General features: G+C 42.0%; 1 long non-coding RNA gene across 6 annotated transcripts in view; it reads left to right on the forward strand.

The window, feature by feature from the left end:
* Positions 1-817: 817 nt before the first annotated feature.
* The window catches only part of LOC104006792 (uncharacterized), a 164,391-nt gene continuing 142,515 nt past the window's right edge, over positions 818-22,693 (forward strand). For all 6 annotated transcript variants that reach the window (XR_008548462.2, XR_001718361.4, XR_008548460.2 and 3 more), the window contains exon 1: positions 818-1,005. This is a non-coding gene — a long non-coding RNA (uncharacterized LOC104006792). The remainder of the gene's footprint in view (positions 1,006-22,693) is intronic.

Below are 22,693 nucleotides of genomic sequence, written 5' to 3' on the forward strand. Positions count from 1 at the left end.
TCTAGAGATTTAGGGCTCTGTCTAAACAGTGGTTTTCCTTCTGTGTAGCATTTCTTTGGATGCACAATAGGTTCCACTTTCATCAGCTCCGCTTTTCACCAGTTTTCCAGAAAAGCATTACAGCCTGTTGCTGTTCCCTGTTCCCCTTGTCTGCCTGATTATTTATTTTCAGAGTCATTTTAGCAGTGTTTGGGGAGGGAGTTATACCTTTTATTCCTCAGGTATAACCACTCTTCTCTTCCTACCGCGAAACAGCACAGTGAAAGGGAGGAGATGGAGTGAAGAGACCGAGGGCAGGGAGAGGGAGGGGGGTGTGACGGGGTGGGGAAGTGAGGAGGAAGAGGGGGAAGAGCTACTGGGGAGGAGGAAGATTGGGGAGGAAGAGGATGATGGGGTGGGGTGGTTCAGGGAGTGAATAGGCCGGGTTGGGTGAGATGAGGCTGGGTGTATGTGCTTGAGAAGTCCGGGAGTGCGGAGGGGCAGAAAGGTAGACAGTGCGTGCGGGAAGAGGGGATGCGGGTGGGGAGGCGAGGGCGGTCAGTGGGTTGAGAGGAGTGGGGAGAAGATTTAGGGCGAGAGAGGTGCCATCGTGCTGGGGAAGGCGGGACTAGGAGAGGTAAAAGAATGGGGAGAGAAATGGGAGGGAGAGAAGGAAGCTGAGGGAGATTTGAGGGGAGAAGGCGCTTGAGGGGGAACCAGGAGGGGAGAAGGCTTGTGAGGGGGAAATGTGAGAGGAGAAGGGGCGCGAGGGGGAACCGCGAGGGGGAACCGCGAGGGGAGAAGGGGCGCGAGGGGAGAAGGGGCGCGAGGGGGAACAGCGAGGGGAGAAGGGGTCCCGCCTCCTGGCCGCGCCGCCCTAGGTGTCGCCGCCTGGCGGTTACGAGGAGGCCGCCTCCTGCTTGCCGGCCTGGCGGTCCTACTCAACACCGCAAGATTTCAAAAGGGAAATTCCTCCAGGGCTGAGTCACAGGGAAGAAAGCCATTTCCTCCGCCTCTTCCAAAGCGGTAGGTTTCCTTCCTCCGCCCGCCTCTTAAATAACGTGGTACCTCGCAGTTTGGCTGAAACCTGAACTAAATGCAATGCTTTTTTGACTTTTACTTTCTCCCAGAACAACAGTTGTGATATGATCTGTTTTGGGGCCCTTCCTGTGCTCCGCCCTGGGCCAGAGTATGTAAAGCTCGTGGGTCTCTGTGTGTGTCTGAGCAGCTGCTCTGCCAAGACTCCACACAGCTGTGTGTGTGTCGGACCCAAGGCTTTGGTGGCATGGGCTCATGAGGGAATCTCCTGATCCACCAGTCGCAAAGATCCATGGGAGAAGCATGGTTTCCTGAGGTCGCACCATCACTCACTTCTTCCCTTGGCTGGGAGTGGGGGTTCCTTTGGCTCTGTGTCGCTCCCAGGGGGGCTGTCGCCCCATCCAGCTTTTCTTTGTTCTCTGTGGGTCGAGTTGTTTTCCTGATGAGTCCCAATGCAAGTACCTGGATATTTCAGTTGAAGATGCTGTATTCACTTGCCTCTTTTGTTCCTCTCTGTGAGTGCTGTGGACCATAGCTGTTTCTAATCAGCCATCTTGGCCTGGCAATCTACAGTAGTAAATGTTAACATTGGATAGTGTGATTCTTCCTACTTTACTATTCTTTTTAAATATTGTTTTAGCAATTTTTGTTCTTTTGACTTTACATATAGATTTTAGGACCAGTTTGTCTATATCTACAAAAGGAAGCTTTTGATAGGAAATGTGTTAAACCTATAGACCGATTTGAAGAGAATTGACATCTTTGTTGTCTTCCAGTTAAATGACACTGCATGTCTCTCCGTTTGTTTAGATCTATTTTTATTTTTCATCAGCATTTTATAGTTTTCAGCCTGCTGATTCTGTACATATTTTGTTAGATTTATACTTAAATATTTAATTTTCTTTGGAGTGGTTGTAAATAGTACTGTGCTTCAGTTTTGGCTTCCTACTTTTTATTGCTAGCATAGAGGAATACAATTGATTACTATTCTGTAACATTGCTAAAAATGTGTTTGAAGTTTCCTTGGAGTATTATCTCTGGATATAAGCTTCTGGGCTGATAGGTCTTATTTTTTAGCAGTTGAAAAATGTTGTGCTACTTTCTTCCTGTTTTGGGTTTTTTGGTGAGAAATCCACTGTAATTCTAATTGTTGTTCTCCTATAAATAATGCTTTTTCTTTCAGAATGTTTTCAAGATTTTTTTAAGTTTTCAGAAATTTGATTATGATGTATCTGAGCATGGATTTCTTTGAGTTTATTATATTAGAAGTTGCTTTAGCTTTTTGAATTACACATTTATGTCTTTCATTAAGTTTGAGAAGTCTTCAATCATTATTTTGTTAAAAAGTTTTTTCAGACCAGCCTGGGCAACATGACAAAACACTGTCTCTACAAAAAAAAAATAAAAAAAATGAGCTGGTCATGGTGGCATGTGTCAGTGGTCCCAGCTACTTGGGAGGCTAAGGCAGGAGGATCACCTAAGCCTGGGAGTTTGAGGCTGCAGTGAGCTGTGATCATGCCACCGCACTCCAGCCTGTGTAACAGAGTGAGAGCCTGTCTCAATTTTTTTTTTTTTTTAGCACCCTATGCCATCTCCTTCTGTAATTCCAGTCACGGGAATGTTAGAGACTTTGTTATTGTCCCACAGATACTTGTTGCTCTGTTCGTTTTTTCTTTTCTTTCTCTCTCTTTTTTTTTTTTTTTATTATACTTTAAGTTCTGGGTTACATGTGCAGAATGTACATTTTTCTTACATAGGTATACATGTGCCCTGGTGGTTTGTTGCACCCATCAACCTGTCACCTATATTAGGTATTTCTCCTAATGTTATCCCTCCCCTAACTCCCCACTCTCCGACAGGCCCCGGTGTGTGATGTTCCCCTCCCTGTGTCTGTATGTTCTCATTGTTCAACTCCCACTTATAAGCAAGAACATGCGGTGTTTGGTTTTCTGATCTTGTGATAGTTTGCTGAAAATGATCGTTTCCAGCTTTATCCATGTCCCTGCAAAGGACACGAACTCATCCTTTTTTATGGCTGCATAGTATTCCATGATATATATGTGCCACATTTTCTTAATCCAGTCTATCATTGATGGACATTTGGGTTGGTTCCAAGTCTTTGCTACTGTGAATAGTGCCACAATAAACATATGTGTGCATGTGTCTTTACTATAGAATGATTTATAATCATTTGGGTATATGCCCAATATTGGGATTGCTGGGTCAAATGGTATTTCCAGTTCTAGATCCTTGAGGAATCGCCACACTGTCTTCCACAATGGTTGAACTAATTTACACTCCCACCAACAGTGTAAAAGCATTCCTATTTTTCCACAACCTCTCCAGCACCTGTTGTTTCCTGACTTTTTAATGATCGCCATTCTAACTGGTGTGAGATGGAATCTCATTGTGGTTTTGATTTGCATTTCTCTAGTGACCAGTGATGATGAGCATTTTTTTCATATGTCTGTTGGCTGCATAAATGTCTTCTTTTGAGAAGTGTCTGTTCATATCCTTTGCCCACTTTTTGATGTTTTTTTTTCTTGTAAATTTAAGTTCTTTGTAGATTCTGGATATTAGCCCTTTGTCACATGGATAGACTGCAAAAATTTTCTCCCATTCTGTAGGTTGCCTGTTCACTCTGATGATACTTTCTTTTGCTGTGCAGAAGCTCTTTAGTTTAATTAGATCCCGTTTGTCAATTTTGGCTTTTGTTGCCATTGCTTTTAGTGTTTTGGACATGAAGTCTTTGCCCATGCCTCTGTCCTGAATGGTATTGCCCAGGTTTTCTTCTAGGAGTTTTATGGTCCTAAGTCTTATGTTGAAGTTTTTGATCCATTTTGAGTTGATTTTTGTAAAAGGTGTAAGGAAGGGGCCCAGTTTCAGTTTTCTGCATATGGCTAGCCAGTTTTCCCAACACCATTTACTAAATCGAGAATCTTTTCCCCATTGCTTGTGTGTGTCAGGTTTGTCAAAGATCAGATGGTTGTAGCTGTGTGGTGTTATTTCTGATGCCTCCGTTCTGTTCCATTGGTCTATATATCTGTTTTGGTACCAGTACCATGCTGTTTTGGGTACTGTAGTCTTGTAGTATAGTTTGAAATCAGGTAGCATGATACCTCTAGCTTTGTTCTTCTTGCCCAGGATTGTCTTGGCTACGCAGGCTCTTTTTTGGTTCCATATGAAGTTTAAAGTAGTTTTTTCCAATTCTGTGAAGAAAGTCAGTGGTAGCTTCATGGGAATAGCATTGAATTTATAAATTACTTTGGGCTGTGTGGCCATTTTCATGATATTGATTCTTCCTATCCATGAGCATGGAATGTTTTTCCATTTGTTTGTGTCCTCTCTTATTTCCTTGAGCAGTGGTTTGTAGTTCTACTTGAAGAGGTCCTTCACATCCCTTGTAAGTTGTATTCCTAGATATTTTATTCTCTTAGTAGCAATTGTGAATGGGAGTTCACTCATGATTTGGCTCTCTGTCTATTATTGGTGTACAGGAATGCTTGTGATTTTTGCACATTGATTTTGTATCCTGAGACTTTGCTGAAGTTGCTTATCAGCTTAAGGAGGTTTTGGGCTGAGACGATGGGGTTTTCTAAATATACAATCATGTCTTCTGCAAACAGAGACAATTTGATTTCCTCTCTTCCTATTTGAATACTCTTTATTGCTTTCTCTTGCCTGATTGCCCTGGCCAGAACTTCCAATACTATGTTGAATAGGAGTGGTGAGAGAGGGCATCTTTGTCTTGTGCCGGTTTTCAAAGGGAATGCTTCCAGTTTTTGCCCATTCAGTATGATATTGGCTGTGGGTTTGTCATAAATAGCTCTTGTTATTTTGAGATATGTTCCGTTGATACCTAGTTTATTGAGAGTTTTTGGCATGAAGGGGTGTTGAATTTTATCAAAGGCCTTTTCTGTATCTATTGAGATAATCATGTGGTTTTTGTTATTGGTTCTGTTTATGTGATGGATTACATTTATTGATTTGCGTATGTTGAACCAGCCTCGCATCCCAGGGATGAAGCCAACTTGATCGTGGTAGATAAGCTTTTTTATGTGCTGCTGCATTCGGTTTGCCAGTATTTTATTGAGGATTTTCACACTGATGTTCATCAGGAATATTGGCCTGAAATTTTCCTTTTTTGTTGTGTCTCTGCCAGGTTTTGGTATCAGGATGATGCTGGCCTCATAAAATGAGTTAGGGAGGAGTCCCTATTTTTCTATTGTTTGGAATAGTTTCAGAAGGTATGGTACCAGTTCCTCTTTGTACCTCTGGTAGAATTCGCCTGTGAATCCATCTGCTCCTGGGGTTTTTTTTGGGGGTAGTAGGCTATTAATTACTGCCTCAATTTCAGAAATTGTTATTGCTTTATTCAGGGATTCGACTTCTTCCTGGCTTAGACTTGGGAGGGTGTATGTGTCCAGGAATTTATCCATTTCTTCTAGATTTTCTAGTTTATTTGCATAGAGGTGTTTATAGTATTCTCTGATGGTAGTTTGTATTTGTATGGGATCAGTGGTGATATCCCCTATATCATTTTTTATTGCATCTATTTGATTCTTCTCTCTTTTCTTCTTTATTAGTCTGGCTAGTGGTCTATTTTGTTGATTTTTTCAAAAAATCAGCTCCTGGATTCATTGATTTTTTTGAAGGGTTTTTTGTGTCTCTGTCTCCTTCAGTTCTGCTCTGATCTTAGTTATTTCATGTCTTCCGCTAGCTTTTGAATTTATTTGCTGTTGCTTCTCTAGTTCTTTTAATTTCGATGTTAGGGCATCAATTTTAGAACTTTCCTGATTTCTCTTGTGGGCATTTAGTGCTATAAATTTCCCTCTAAACACCGCTTTAAATGTGTCCCAGAGATTCTGGTACATTGTGTCTTCATTTTCATTGGTTTCAAAGAACATTTTTAGTTCTGCCTTCATTTCATTATTTACCCAGTAGTCATTCAGGAACAGGTTGTTCAGTTTCCATTTATTTGTGCAGTTTTGAGTGAGTTTCTTAATCCTGAATTCTAATTTGGTTGCACTGTGGTCTGAGAGACTGTTTGTTATGGTTTCCATTATTTCACATTTGCTGAGGAGTGTTTTACTTCTGATTATGTGGTCAATTTTAGAATAAGTGCAATGAGGTGCTGAGAAGAATGTATAGTCTGTTGATTTGAGGTGGAGGGTTCTGTAGATGTCTGTTAGGTCTGCTTGGTCCAGAGCTGAGTTCAAGTCCTGAATATCTTTATTTTCTGTCTCATTGATCTGTCTAATATTGACAGTGGGGTGTTAAAGTCTCCCACTATTATTGTTTGGGAGTCTGGGTCTCTAAGAACTTGCTTTATGAATCTGGGTGCTCCTGTATTGGGTGCATATATATTTAGGATAGTTAGCTCTTCTTGCTGCATTGTTCCCTTTACCATTATGTAATGCCCTTCTTTGTCTCTTTTGATTTTTATTGATTTAAAGTCTGTTTTATCAGAGATTAGGATTGCAACTCCTGCTTTTTTTTTGCTTTCCATTTGCTTGGTAAATATTCCTCCATCCCTTTATTTTGAGCCTATGTTTGTCTTTGCACATGAGATGGGTCTTCTGAATACAGCATACTGATGGGTCTTGACTCTTTATCCAATTTGCCAGTCTGTGTCTTTTAATTAGGGCATTTAGCCCATTTACATTAAGGTTAATATTGTTATGTGTGAATTTGATCCTGTCATTATGATGCTAGGTGGTTGTTTTGCCCATTAGTTAATGCAGTTTCTTCATTGTGTCAATGTTCTTTACAATTTGATATGTTTTTGCAGTGGCTGGTACCAGTTGTTCCTTTCCATGTTTAGTGCTTCCCTCAGGAGCTCTTGTAAGGCAGGTCTGGTGGTGACAAAATCCCTCAGCATTTGCTTGTCCGTAAAGGATTTTATTTCTCCTTCCCTTATGAAGCTTAGTTTGGCTGGATATGAAATTCTGGGTTGAAAATTCTTTTCTTTCAGAACGTTGGATATTGGCCCCCACTCTCTTCTGTCTTATAGGGTTTCTGCAGAGAGTTCGGCTGATAATCTGATGAGCTTCCCTTTGTGGGTAACCCGACCTTTCTCTCTGGCTGCCCTTAACATTTTCTCTTTCATTTCAACCTTGGTGAATCCGATGATTATGTGTCTTGGGGTTGCTTGTCTTGAGGATTATCTTTGTGGTGTTCTCTGTATTTCCTGAATTTGAATGTTGGCCTGTGTTGCTAAGTTGGAGAAGTTCTCTTGGATAATATCCTGAAGAGTGTTTTCCAACTTGATTCCATTCTCCCCGTCACTTTGAGGTACACCAATCAAACGTAGATTTGGTCTTTTCACATAGTCCCATATTTCTTTTTTTTTTTGAGATGGAGTCTCGCTCTGTCACCGAGGTTGGAGTGCAGTGGTGTGATCTCGGCTCACTGCAAGCTCCACCGTCCGGGTTCACGCCATTCTCCTGCCTCAGCCTCCCAAATAGCTGGGACTACAGGCGCCCACCCCCACGCCCAGCTAATTTTTTGTATTTTTAGTAGAGACGGGGTTTCATCATGTTAGCCAGGATGGTCTCGATCTCCTGACCTCGTGATCCACCCACCTCGGCCTCCCAAAGTGCTGGGATTAGAGGTGTGACCCACCGCGCCCCAGCAAGTCCCATATTTCTTGGAGGCTTTGTTCGTTCCTTTTTATTCTTTTTATCTAATCTTGTCTTCTCTCTTTATTTCATTAAGTTGATCATTAAGTTGATCTTCAATCACTGCTTCATCAGTTTGGCTATTGATACTTGTGTATTCTTCATGAAGTTTTTGTGCTTTGTTTTTCAGCTCCATTAGGTCATTTATGTTCTTCTCTACATTGGTTATTCTAGTTAATTTGATTAACCTTTTTTTAAGGTTTTTAGCTTCTTTGCATTGGGTTAGAACATGCTTCTTGAGCTTGTAGTTTTTTGTTATTACCCACCTTCTGAAGCCTACTTCTGTCAGTTCATCAAACTCATTCTCTGTCCAGTTTTGTTCCCTTGCTGGCGAAGAGTTGTGATCATTTGGAGGAGGAGAGGCATTCTGGTTTTTGGAATTTTCAACCTTTTCATGCTACTTTTTTCCCATCTTTGTGGTTTTATCTACCTTTGGTCTTTGATGTTGGTGACCTTCGGATGGGGTCTTTGAGTGGACGTGCTAATCCTTTCTGTTTCTTTTCCTTCTAACAGGCCCCTTTGGTGCCAGTCTGCTGGAGTTTGCTGGAGGTCCACTCCTGACCCTGTTTGCCTGGGTATCACCAGCAGAGGCTGCAGAGCAGCAAAGATTGCTGCCTGTTCTTTCTTCTAGAAGCTTCGACCCAGTGGGGCACCTGTCAGATGCCAGCCAGAGCTCTCCTGTATCAGGTGTCTGTCGGTCCAAGCTAGAAGGTATCTCCCAGTCAGTATACACGGGGATCAGGGACCCACTTGAGGAGGCAGACTGACCCTTAGCAGAGCTTGAATACTGTGCTGGGAGCTCCACTGCTCTCTTCAGAGCCATCAGGCAGGGACATTTAAGTCTGCTATAAGCCCCTGACTGGGGTTGCTGCCTTTTTTACAGAGATGCCCTGTCCAGAGAGGAGCAATCTGGCAGTCTGGCCACAGCAGCCTTGCTGAGCTGCAGTGGGCTCTGCCCAGTTTGAACTTCCCAGCAGCTTTGTTTATACTGTGGCCATAAAACCATCTACTCAAGCCTCAGCAATGGTGGACGTCTCTTCCACCACCAAGCTCAATCATCCCAGGTGAATCTCAGATTGCTGCTATGCTGGCAGCAAGAATTTCAAGCCAGTGGATCTTAGTTTCCTGGGCTCCATGGGCGTGGGAGCAGCCAAGCCAGACCACTTGGCTCCCTGGCTTCAGCCCCTCTTTCCAGGGGAGTGAACGGTTCTGTCTCGCTGGTGTTCCAGGCGCCACTGGGGTATGGAAAAAGAAAAAAAGCTCCTACAGCTAGTTCAGTGTCTGCCCAATTGGCCACCCAGTTTTGTGCTTGAAACCCAGGGCCCTGGTGGGGTAGTCACTGGAGGGAATCTCCTGGTTTGTGGGTTTCGAAGACTGTGGGACAAATGCAGTATCTGTGCTGGAGTTCCTCAGGCTCAGACCCTCATGGCTTCCCTTGGGTAGAGGGGAAAATTCCCTGACCCCTTGCACTTCCCAGGTGAGGTGATGCCCCACCCTGCTTCGGCTTGCCCTCCGTGGGCTGCACCCACTGTCCAACCAGTCCCAGTGAGATGAACCGTGTGCCTCAGTTGGAAATGCAGAAATCACCCACCTTCTGCCTCGATCTCACTGGGAGCTGCAGACTGGTGCTGTTCCTATTCGGCCATCTTGAATCTTGCCTGTTCATTTTTTACTTTTTCTTTCAGTGTATTTTCCTCTCAGTTCAGGCTGGAAAATTTCAATTGCTCTATCTTTGAGTTCACTGATTCTTTCTTTTGTCATATTCATTCTGTTATTGAATCCATCCAGTGAGTTTTCGTTTTGGTTATTTTATTTTCCAGCTATAAAATTTCCATTTGCTTCTTTCTTTCTTTTTTTTTTAGAAATGTTCATCTTTTTATTTTAAGTTCCGGGGTACATATACAGGATGTGCAGGTTTGTTACATAGGTAAACATGTGCCATGGGTAGTGTTCATCTATAGCTCTATCAATGCTTCTTGTCTTTAAGTCTACCTTGTTTGAGAGCTATGTCAGCATTCTTTTTTTTTAAATTATACTTTAAGTTCTAGGATATATATGCACAATGTGCAGGTTAGTTACATGTCTATACATGTGCCGTGTTGGTGTGCTGCACCCATTAACTCGTCATTTAACATTAGGTATATCTCCTAATGCTATCCCTCCCCGCTCTGCCAACCCCACAACAGGCCCCGGTGTCTGATGTTCCCTTTCCTGTGTCCATGTGTTCTCATTGTTCAATTCCCACCTATGAGTGAGAACATGTGGTGTTTGGTTTTTTGTCCTTGCGATAGTTTGCTGAGAATGATGGTTTCCAGCTTCATCCATGTCCCTACAAAGGACATGAACTCATCATTTTTTATGGCTGCATAGTATTCCATGGTGTATATGTGCCACATTTTCTTAATCCAGTCTATCATTGTTGGACATTTGGGTTGGTTCCAAGTCTTTGCTATTGTGAATAGTGCCACAGTAAACATACGTGTGCATGTGTCTTTATAGCAGCACGTTTTATAATCCTTTGGGTATATACCCAGTAATGGGATGGCTGGGTCAAATGGTATTTCTAGTTCTAGATCCCTGAGGAATCGCCACACTGACTTCCACAATGGTTGAGCTAGTTTGCAGTCCCACCAACAGTGTAAAAGTGTTCCTATTTCTCCACATCCTCTCCAGCACCTGTTGTTTCCTGACTTTTTAATGATTGCCATTCTAACTAGTGCGAGATGGAATCTCATTGTGGTTTTGATTTGCATTTCTCCGATGGCCAGTGATGATGAGCATTTTTTCATGTGTCTTTTGGCTGTGTAAATGTCTTCTTTTGAGAAGTGTCTGTTCATATCCTTCGCCCACTTGTTGATGGGGTTGTTTGTTTTTTTCTTGTAAATTTGTTTGAGTTCATTGTAGATTCTGGATATTAGCCCTTTGTCAGATGAGTAGATGCAAAAATTTTCTCCCATTCTGTAGGTTGCCTGTTCACTCTGATGGTAGTTTCTTTTGCTGTGCAGAAGCTCTTTAGTTTAATTAGATCCCATTTGTCAATTTTGGCATTTGTTGCCATTGCTTTTGGTGTTTTAGACATGAAGTCCTTACCCATGCCTATGTCCTGAATGGTGTTGCCTAGGTTTTCTTCTAGGGTTTTTATGGTTTTAGGTCTAACATTTAAGAGGATACAAACAAATGGAAGAACATTCCATGCTCATGGGTAGGAAGAATCAATATCGTGAAAATGGCCATACTGCCCAAGGTAATTTATAGATTCAAGGCCATCCCCATCAAGCTACCAATGACTTTCTTCACAGAATTGGAAAAAACTACTTTAAAGTTCATATGGAACCAAAAAAGAGCCCACATTGCCAAGTCAGTCCTAAGCCAAAAGAACAAAGCTGGAGGCATCACGCTACCTGACTTCAAACTATACTACAAGGCTACAGTAACCAAAACAGCATGGTACTGGTACCAAAACAGAGATATAGACCCTCAGAAATAATGCCACATATCTACAACTATCTGATCTTTGACAAACCTGACAAAAACAAGAAATGGGGAAAGGATTCCCTATTTAATAAATGGTGCTGGGAAAACTGGCTAGCCATATGTAGAAAGCTGAAAATGGATCCCTTCCTTACACCTTATACAAAGATTAATTCAAGATGGATTAAAGACTTAAATGCTTCTTTCTTATATTTTATATTTGTTGCTAAGATGTTCCATTAAAAATAATTTTGAAGTTATTCATAATTGCTTGTTGGAACATTTTTTATGATAGCTGCTGCAAAATACTTGTGAGATAATTGCAATACCTGTGTCATCTTGGTGTTGACACTGTTTGAATTTTCTTATTTAGATTTTTGTGGTTCTTGATAATGACAGGTGATTTTTTGTTTATATGTTGGACATTTTGAATATGGTGCATTGAGGCCTGGTTTCTATTTAACGTTTCTGTTTTAGTAGGCAGTCAACTTGTTTAGGTTCAGAACACATGTCTTGACCCATGTTTATGGGCCATGATGCAAATGTTAATTTAGTGTTCAAAGTCTTTATGGTGCTATTCTGGCTTGTCCTACTTGTGTGCTACTTAGAGGTCAATCTGAAGCCTGGTGATGTTTCACATCACTGTTAAGTTCTCAGGTTTTGTAGATGTCATTTCTGATCAGTTTAAAAATTTTTTAAAAATTATTTATTTATTTTTGAGACAGAGTCTTGCTCTGTTGCCCAGACTGGAGTGCAGTGGCACGATCTTGGCTCACTGCAACCTCTGTCTCCTGGATTCAAGTGATTTTGCTTCCTCAGCCTTCCGAGTAGCTGGGACTACAGGTGCGCACCACCACACCTGGCTAATTTTTGTATTTTTAGTTGAGATGGGGTTTCACCATGTTAGCCAGGATGGTCTTGATCTCCTGACCTCGTGATCCACCTGCCTTGGCCTCCCAAAGTGCTGGGATTACAGGCATGAGCCACCACGCCCGGCCTATTTATTTATTTATTTATTTTGAGACTGAGTGCAAAAGTGTGTCGCCCAGGTTGGAGTGCAGTGGCGCTATATCGGCTCACTGCAACCTCCACCTTCTGGATTCAAGTGATTCTCATGCCTCAGCCTCCCAAGTAGCTGGGACTACAGGTGTGTGCCACCACGCCCAGCCTCTGATTAGTTTCTTACATGTACTGCTCACAAGAATTTCATACACAGATTCAGAATATTCCTTTCTCTTTTTTCTGTAATCTTACCAGCCCCACATACTTTAGTTGGGATAGAGAAGAAACTGCCTTGTGATTGCAGGGCAGGGGTTCTGCACCCTGTCTCTACAGCTGCTGCACCAGATACCTTTTGATTCAGAAATTACTTTTTTGGAAATTTAACTTCAGGAAAAATTTAGATAAATGTGTAAAGAGACATACATTTACTGTAGTGTTGGTTTAAATGAAAAGATAAAGTCCACCTACAGGGGAGTGTTTAAATAAATTATGCACTGATTAAATATTATATAGATACATATTATTATGGAAAAATTTTCATGGTATATTGAGTGAAAAGATGCAGGTATGTAAGTTTGAAATCTACTTGGAAAAATGAAGTATCTATCTGTATGTATACTCAGGCTTTGAAGAAAGTTAATGATTTAACTTAAATGTTAATAGCAGAGTCATTTTAAGGGATGAGGATGGTTATAGTAATTTTCACTTCCCTCTTTTTTTTTTTACATTTTTTAGTATTGTCTGTTTTTAAATGACCATGCCTTGCTTTGTATTCAAAATAAATTACAAACTCTAATTTGAACAAATCAGATCTAGTCACTTGTCTGATGACCAGTACAGTTTTAATCTTAAATAAGTCTTCTATTGCCAGTCATTTGATTCTTGTATCTTATGCTGTCCTGCCTGAGAGTAGTCCTACCAAAACCAGTTTTATCTGAGGTTTTTCTTTTCCTTTTTTTTTGTTTTTTTTTTTGTTTTTTAGAATTGCTTTCCTGTAGAGGAGAAGGATTGAGACATGACCTTTGGTGAAACTGAAGCTATAACTTGAATAATATTCGTTAATCTGGGGAGAATAAAATTTTGAAAGAAGAAATTTAATTTTGATGCTCTTCTTTAAAACCAAGGGCTCCACATTGTCTGTAAGATAAATAATTAAAGCTTTATTTACTATGGCATTCAAGGGACTTCTCAATTGGGCCCCAATCTACTTTTCTGATATCATTTCTGATACTACTTTTCACTTATAGTCCAGCAAGGCCTGTCCACTCACTCTCGTTAGACCCTTCATGCTGTCCTACCTCTGGGCATTGGCTCATATTCACTCCTTGGAATGGACTTGATTTCACCTTTTAAAATCCACTTTTATTTGCTTCATCTAACTTATGACTTCTTCAAAGCAGATCAAATATCATCTTTTTGTGAAGTATCCCAGCACTCTATTAGGGTGAAATTATCATTCCTCCTGTAATATTTTGTTCCTAAGCTGTTTGTTACTGTATATGATAGTTGTTTACTTTTTTCCTCTTAAGACTGAGATTCTTTCAGTAATTTTTGAATGATTTTCATGAACCAGCTAAGCTTAACTCTGGAGAAACAAAGATGAAAAACATCTGGTTTCTCACCTCCAGGTGCACAGAATCTAGTAAAGCGGGTAAACGTATAAACAGAGAATAATTGAGGTATATAAAAGTGGTTTGGGAACTGTGTGGAGGGCAGTCTCCCTTAGTAGGTGTTTAGGAAGACTTTACAAATGAGATGACATTTGACCTGAATCGCAAATAAGTAGGAGCTTGTCAGATGGATAAAAGGTAGAATGTGAGTCCTTTTAACACCTAGTCAAAAGTGATTGGATGGTGGTTAGTTTTAATGTAATTTTTCTTATTTAGTGTATGAAGATGTCCATAAGTTACAAAGCAGTGTGGTTTCATCAGAATTGCCACTGGACCATAGGGTACTTCATATGATAAAGAAGATGTTTCTTTCCACAGTCATTCAGTCCACCATTGAATAGATCTGAAAGGTGTAAAGTTCACTGATATTCATCTGATTTTTTTTTTCTTTCTTTTTTTTTTTGAGACAGAGTCTTGCTCTGTCACCCAGGCTGGAGTGCAGTGGTGTGGTCTCGGCTCACTGCAAGCTCCACCTCCCAGGCTCACGCCATTCTCCTGCCTCAGCCTGTCATGTAGCTGGGACTACAGGCGCTTGCCACCATGCCTGGCTAATTTTTTTTGTGTGTGTGTTTTTAGTAGAGATGGGGTTTCACTGTGTTAGTCAGGATGGTCTCGATCTCCTGACCTCGTGATCCGCCTGCCTTGGCCTCCCAAAGTGCTGGGATTCCAGGCGTGAGCCACCCCACCCGGCCCATTTTTTTCTTTTCAACTTTTCTTAGGCTGGACAGACACATTTCAGTGATTGGCAAAGCACCTCATTAAACTTGGCTGCTGTAATTTTTCTTCTTTTTTCATCTCATTTTCTATTCTCTCATTTTATTTTTGCCTTTGTTTAATCTACTCTTTGTTGGTTTGGAAGTTCCTTCTGTTTTTAGCTGATAAAAATCTATGACTAATCTCAGATAATTTTATTATTTTTCATTAGTCATTTTGCTATTCAGGGGTGTTTTCTTTTTTTAAAAAAATAGACTTAATAGACTTAAATAGATAGTTATTATTTGGAATGGACTACATCCAAACAATTATGAGGAACAATTGTGAGGAACTCAGTTCCAGAAACTTTTGTATCCAATAACTGATAAATAGATAAGTAATGTACTAATGGGAAAAACTCGATCAAATAATAAACCAAAGTCAATCTTTTTTTTTTTTTTTCCCCCTAAGATGGAGTCTTGCTCTCTTGCCCAGGCTGGAGTGCAATGGCGTGATCTCGGCTCACTGCAACCTCTGCCTCCTGGGTTCAAACAATTCTTCTGCCTCAGCCTCCCAAGTAGCTGGGATTACAGGCGTGCACCACCACACCCATCTAATTTTTGTATTTTAGTAGAGATGGGGTTTCACCATGTTGGCCAGGCTGGTCTCGAACTCCTGATCTTGTGATCTGCCCACCTTGGCCTCCCAAAGTGCTGGGATCACAGGCGTGAGACACTGTGCCCTGCCAAAATTTTTTTTTTTGAGACGGAGTCTCGCTCTGTCATCCAGGCTGGAGTGCAGTGGTGCGATCTCAGCTCACTGCAAGCTCAATCTCCCGGGTTCACGCCATTCTCCTGCCTCAGCCTCCTGAGTAGCTGGGACCAAAGACCCCTGCCACCACGCCCGGCTAATTTTTTTGTATGTTTAGTAGAGACAAGGTTTCACCCTGTTAGCCAGGATGATCTCAATCTCTTGACTTTGTGATCCGCCCATCTCGGCCTCCCAAAGTGCTGGGATTACAGGCATGAGCCACCGCACCCAGCCCAAAGTCAATGTTTTGACCAAGAGCAAGGCTACCACTTGTTATTATTAATTAATTAATTAATTAATTAATTTTTGAGACAGGGTCTTACTATATTGCCTAGGCTGGCTTCAAACTCCCAGGCTCAAGTGATCCTCCTGCCCTGCCTCCTGAGTAGCTGGAATTACAGGTGCGTGGCGCCATGCCTTACTATTTATTTCTAAACACATTGCAGAACATGGAATTTAGGGAGGACAAATTTTGATGAATCAAATAGGTACAGTGATATGGGTAGAAGATTGGTTTACTTTATCATAATTCCTTAAATACATATTGTGTACTTGATTAATGAAATGTTAAATGCTTAGATATCATTTGACATTAAATAACTCAATCACTAAGCATGAACTCCATATTTAAAAACTTTATAAAATTTTCAGAGCTCACACAGACAAAATTCCTTATTGTCATGATCACTACGTATAAGTTCGAGTTCTTTCTTACTTTTTTTTTTTGAGACAGAGTTTCGCTCTTGTCGCCCAGGCTGGAGTGCAATGGCGTGACTTCGACTCACTGCAACCTCTGTCTCCTGAGTTCAAGCGATTCTTCTGCCTCAGCCTCCCGAAGTAGCTGGGATTACAGGTGCCCGCCACCACACCCAGCTAATTTTTTTGTATTTTTAGTTGAGACGGGGTTTTACCATATTGGCCAGACTGGTCTGAACTCCTTATCTCAGGTGATCCACCTTATCTCAGGCGCCCCCCGCGATGCGGGGAGTAAGAGCCAGCCCCTCTTCCCTCGGGCCTCCCAAAGTGCTGGGACTACAGGCGTGAGCCACAAAGCCCAGCCCTTTCTTACTCTTCATTACATTGTTGAGTATAGTATTAACTATCCTATCAACTGACATTTATATTGCCATTTAATCCAGTTTGATAATTTTTGTTTTTAAAATGTGGCATTTCTTGTCCAACAGGAAAATATCACAATCCTAAATATATATGCACCTAACACTGGCGCTCCCAAATTTATAAAACAATTACTGCTAGACCTACGAAATGATATATACAGCAACACAATACTAGTGGGGGACTTTAATACGCCACTGACAGCACTAGACAGATCATTAAGACAGAAAGCCAACAAAAAAACAATGAATTTAAACTATGCCCTGGAACAAATAGACTTAACAGATATATACAGAACACTTTACCCAACAACTGCAGAATATACGTTCAATTCTTCAGCACATGGAACTTTCTCCAGGATAGACCACATGATAGAGCACAAAACAAGTCTCAATAAATTTAAGAAAACTGAAATTATGTTAAGCACTGTCTCAGACCACAGTGAAATAAAACTGGAAATCAGCTCCAAAAGGAACCTTTAAAACCACGCAAATACATGGAAATTAAATAACCTGCTCCTGAATGATCATTGGGTCAACAATGAAATCAAGATGAAAATTAAAAAATTATTCAAGCTGAATAACAATAGTGACATGACCTACAAAAACCTCTGGGATACAGCAAAGGCGGTGCTAAGAGGAAAGTTCTTAGCCCTATATGCCTACATCAGAAAGTCTGAAAGAGCACAAATAGACAATCTAAGGTCACACCTCAAGGAACTAGAGAAATAAGAACCAAGCCCAAAGCCAGCAGAAGAAAGGAAATAACCCAGATCAGAGCAGAGCTAAATGAAATTGAAACAAAAAAATACAGAAGTGAAACAAAAAGCTGGTTCTTTGAAAAGATAAATAAACCTGATAGACCATTGGCAAGATTAACCAAGAAGAGAGAAAATCCAAAGAAGCTCAAGTAGAAATGAAATGGGAGATAGTACAACTGACACCGCAGAAATACAAAAGATCATTTGAGGCTACTATGAACACCTTTATGTGCATAAACTAGAAAACCTAGAGGAGATTGATACATTCCTGGGAAGAGAAAACCCTCCTACCTTAAATCAGGAAGAATTAGATACCCTGAACAGACCAATAACAAGCAGCAAGATTGAAATGGTAATAAAAAAATTACAAAAAAAAAAGTCCAGGGCCAGACGGATTCACAACTGAGTTCTACCAGACATTCAAAGAAGAATTGGTACCAATCCTATTGACACTATTCCACAAGATAGAGAAAGAAGGAATCCTCCCTAAATCATTTTATGAAGCCAGTATCATCCTAATACCAAAGCCAGGAAAGAACAAAAGAACATAACAACAACAAAAAAGAAAACTGCAGACCAATATCCCTGATGAACATAGATGCAAAAATCCTTAACAAGATACCAGCTAACCAAATCCAACAACATATCAAAAAGATAATCCACCATGATCAAGTGGGTTTCATAGCAGGGATGCAGGGATGGTCTAACATATGCACGTCAATAAATGTAATACACCACATAAACAATTAAAAACAAAAATCACATGATCATCTCAATAGACACAGAAAAAGCATTTGACAAAATGCAGCATCCTTTTATGATTAAAGCTCTCAGCAAAATCAGCCTACAAGGGACATACCTCAATGTAATAAAAACCATGTATGATAAACGCACAGCCAACATAATACTGAATGGGGAAAAGTTGAAAGCATTCCCTCTGAGAATTGGAACAAGACAAGGATGCCCACTTTCACCACTTCAACATAGTACTGGAAGTCCTAGCCAGAGCAATCAGACAAGAGAAAGAATAAAGGCATCCAAATCGGTAAAGAGGAAGTCAAACTGTCACTGTTTGCTGATGATATGATTGTATACCTGGAAAACCCAGAAGACTCCTCCAAGAAGCTCCTAGAACTGTTAAAATAATTCAGCAAATTTCCTGGATACAAAATCAATGTACACAAATCAGTAGCTCTCCTGTACACCAACAGTGACCAAGCTGAGAATCAAATCAAGAACTCAACCACTTTTTACAATAGCTGCAACAAACAAATAAACAAATCACACAATCAAAAAAACTTAGGAATATACCTAACCAAGGAGGTGAAAGACCTCTACAAGGAAAACTACAAAACACTGCTGAAAACAATCATAGATGACACAAACAAATGGAAACACACCCCATGCTCGTGGATGGGTAGAATCAATATTGTGAAAATGACCATACTGCCAAAAGCAATCTACAAATTCAATGCAATTCCCATATAAATACCAGCATCATTCTTCACAGAACTAGAAAAAAAAATCCTAAAATTCATATGGAACCAAAGAAGAGCCCAAATAGCCAAAGCAAGGCTAAGGGAAAAGAACAAATCTGGAGGCATCACATTACCTGATTTCAAACTATACTGTAAGGCCATAGTCACCAAAACAGGATAGTACTGGTATAAAAATAGGGACAAAGACCAATGGAACAGAATAGAGAACCCAGAAATAAACCCAAATACTTACAGCCAGCTGATCTTTGGCAAAGAAAACAAAAACATAAAGTGGGTAAAGGACACCCTATTCAACAAATGGTGCTAGGATAATTGGCAAGCCACATGTAGGAGAATGAAACTGGATCCTCATCTCTCACCTTATACAAAAATCAACTCAAGAAGGACTAAGGACTTAAATCTAAGACCTGAAACTATAAAAATTCTAGAAGGTAACATTGGAAAAACCCTTGTAGACATTGGCTTAGGCAAGGATTTCATGACCAAGAACCAAAAGCAAATGCAATAAAAACAAAGATAAATAGCTGGGACTTAATTTAAGAGCTTTTGCATGGCAAAGGGAATAGTCAGCAGAGTAAACAGACAACCCACAGAGTGGGAGAAAATCTTCACAATCTATACATCTGACAAAGGACTAATATCCAGAATCTACAACAAACTCAAGCAAATTAGCAAGAAAGAAAGAAACAATCTCATCAAAAATTGAGCTAAGGACATGAACAGACAATTCTCAAAAGAAGATATACAAATGGCCAACAAACATATGAAGAAATGCTCAGCATCACTAAGGATCAGGGAAATGCAAATCAAAACCACAATGTGATACCACCTTACTCCTGCTTCTCTGAATCAGGGTTTTTCTAAAGAAATCTTTCAGAATCAGCAAAAGTGGGGATGACCCAGGCATCTTGATTTGCAAAGTCACAAAACTAAGTTGTCAATTATCACTGTAGATGAGCAACTCATCTTTTTAAAGTATAGTTACTGAACTGATTCTGAGAAATCTTTAGAGAGAAAAAACTCAACAGTACAAATTAACTAATTGGGAAAGTTAGAATGTCCTTTCTGAATTTTTCATTAAAAAATTACATTATCTGAAATAACATACAGCTACTAAACTGCTTTGTATTCTATTAAGAAATAGCTCCTAAAGATGTAGTCTTGTTTCATAGTTGTAAGCCCAATTCTTCTCTGTATAGAAAGGAAACATTGTGTACTTAATGAATTATTTATACAGAGCATTTGTTGCCAACTGTTGTTCCAGCTATCTACACAGGAGTCTGTTCTGAGGTGGCAATAGCACATGGGAAGATGAACTTTCCCTGTTTGTTTACCCATTTTTCTTTGGCTGTATCTGATGACAGTATAAGATGTTCTTAATAAAGTTTTATGTTCTTTTTGAAAAAAAAATCAGAAAATAATAGAGGTTGGCATAGATGCGGTGAACAGGGAACACTTTTACACTGCTGGTGGGAATGTAAACTAGTACAACCACTATAGAAAACAGTTTGGAGATTCCTTAAAAAACTAGAAGTAGAACTACCATTCAATCGAGCAATGCCACTAGTGGGAATCTACCCAGAGCAAAAGAAGTCATTATACAAAAAAGATACTTGCACATGCATGTTTATAGCAGCACAAGTTACAACTGCAAAAATGTGGAACCAACCCAAATATCCATCAGTCAACGAATAGACAAGGAAACTGTGGCATATATATATGGTGGAATACTACTCAGCCATAAAAAGGAATGAATTAATGACATTTGCAGCAATCTGGATGGGATTGGACACTATTCTAAGTGAAGTAACTCAGGAATGGAAAACCAAACATCATATGTTCTCGCTCATAAGTGGGAGCTAAACTATGAGGATGCAAAGCCATAAGAATGACATTGGGGACTCAGTGGGAAAGGGTGGGAAGGGAGTGAGGGATAAAAGACTATAAATTGGGTTCACTGTATACTGCTTGGGTGATGGGTGCATCAACGTCTCACAAATCACCGCTAAAGAACTTACTAGTGTAACCAAATACCACCTGTCCCCCTAAAACCTATGGAAATAATAAATAAATAAATAAAAACTTAAGCAAAAACAAATAAAATGTGGCCATTTAGTCCATTTATAATTAATGGAATTATTGATTGATATATATGGGTCTAAGATTATTTTATTGCTTGTTTTATATTTTTTTCACCTGTTTTGTATTCTATGTTTTCTTATGTTTTTGGCCTCCTATTTATTTATTGAGACTGCATCTGGCTTTGTTGCCCAGGCTGGTGTGCAGTGGTGTGGTCTCTCTTGCAACCTCCACCTCCCAGGCTCAAGTCATCCTGCCACCTCAGCCTCCCGAGTAGCTGGGGCTACAGGTGCACACCAACATGCTCAGCTAATTTTTGTATTTTTTGTAGAGATGGGGTTTTGCCATGTTGCTTGGGCTGGCCTTGAACTCTTGGGCTCAAGGAATCCACTCGCCTCTGCCTCCCAAAGTGCCAGGATTATAGGCATGAGCCACTGCATCTGGCCTCTTGGCCTCCTTTTGGAATGATTTTTATAAATTATTCTATGATCAGCCTTTGTTAGTTTTTTTTTTTTTTTTTAATTAATTTATTTATTTTTATTGATCATTCTTGGGTGTTTCTCACAGAGGGGGATTTGGCAGGGTCATAGGACAATAGTGGAGGGAGGGTCAGCAGATAAACAAGTGAACAAAGGTCTCTGGTTTTCCTATGCAGAGGACCCTGCGGCCTACCGTAGTGTTTGTGTCCCTGGGTATTTGAGATTAGGGAGTGGTGATGACTCTTAACGAGCATGCTGCCTTCAAGCATCTGTATAACAAAGCACATCTTGCACCACCCTTAATCCATTTAACCCTGAGTGGACACAGCACATGTTTCAGAGAGCACAGAGTTGGGGGTAAGGTCACCGATCAACAGGATCACAAGGCAGAAGAATTTTTCCCAGTACAGAACAAAATGAAAAGTCTCCCGTGTCTACCTCCCTCTACACAGACATGGCAACCATCCGATCTCTCAATCCCTTCCCCGCCCTTCCCCCGCTTCTATTCCACAAAACCGCCATTGTCATCATGGCCCATTCCCAATGAGCTGCCAGGTACACCTCCCAGACGGGGCGGTGGCCGGGCAGAGGGGCTCCTCACTTCCCAGTAGGGGCGGCCGGGCAGAGGCGCCCCTCATCTCCCGGACCGGGCGGCTGGCCGGGCGGGGGGCTGACCCCCCCACCTCCCTCCCAGATGGGGCGGCTGGCCAGGCAGAGGGGCTCCTCACTTCCCAGTAGGGGCGGCCGGGCAGAGGCGCCCCTCACCTCCCGGATGGGGCGGCTGGCCGGGCGGGGGGCTGACCCCCCCACCTCCCTCCCGGATGGGGCGGCTGGCCTGGCGGGGGGCTGACCCCCCCACCTCCTTCCCGGACCGGGCGGCTGGCCGGGCAGAGGGGCTCCTCACTTCCCAGTAGGGGCGGCCGGGCAGAGGCGCCCCTCACCTCCCGGACAGGGCGGCTGGCCGGGTGGGGGGCTGACCCCCCCACCTCCCTCCCGGTCAGGGCGGTTGGCCTGGCGGGGGGCTGACGCCCCCACCTCCCTCCCGGACGGGGCGGCTGGCCGGGCAGAGGGGCTCCTCACTTCCCAGTAGGGGCGGCCGGGCAGAGGCGCCCCTCACCTCCCGGATGGGGCGGCCGTCCGGGCGGGGGGCTGACCCCCCCACCTCCCTCCCGGATGGGGCGGCTGGCCTGGCGGGGGGCTGACCCCCCCACCTCCTTCCCGGACGGGGCGGCTGGCCGGGCAGAGGGGCTCCTCACTTCCCAGTAGGGGCGGCCGGGCAGAGGCGCCCCTCACCTCCCGGACGGGGCGGCTGGCCGGGCAGGGGGCTGACCCCCCCACCTCCCTCCCAGATGGGGCGGCTGGCCGGGCAGAGGGGCTCCTCACTTCCCAGTAGGGGCGGCCGGGCAGAGGCGCCCCT

This window comes from Pan troglodytes, chromosome 5 (genome assembly GCF_028858775.2).
Source record: "Pan troglodytes isolate AG18354 chromosome 5, NHGRI_mPanTro3-v2.0_pri, whole genome shotgun sequence".
NCBI lineage: Eukaryota > Metazoa > Chordata > Mammalia > Primates > Hominidae > Pan > Pan troglodytes.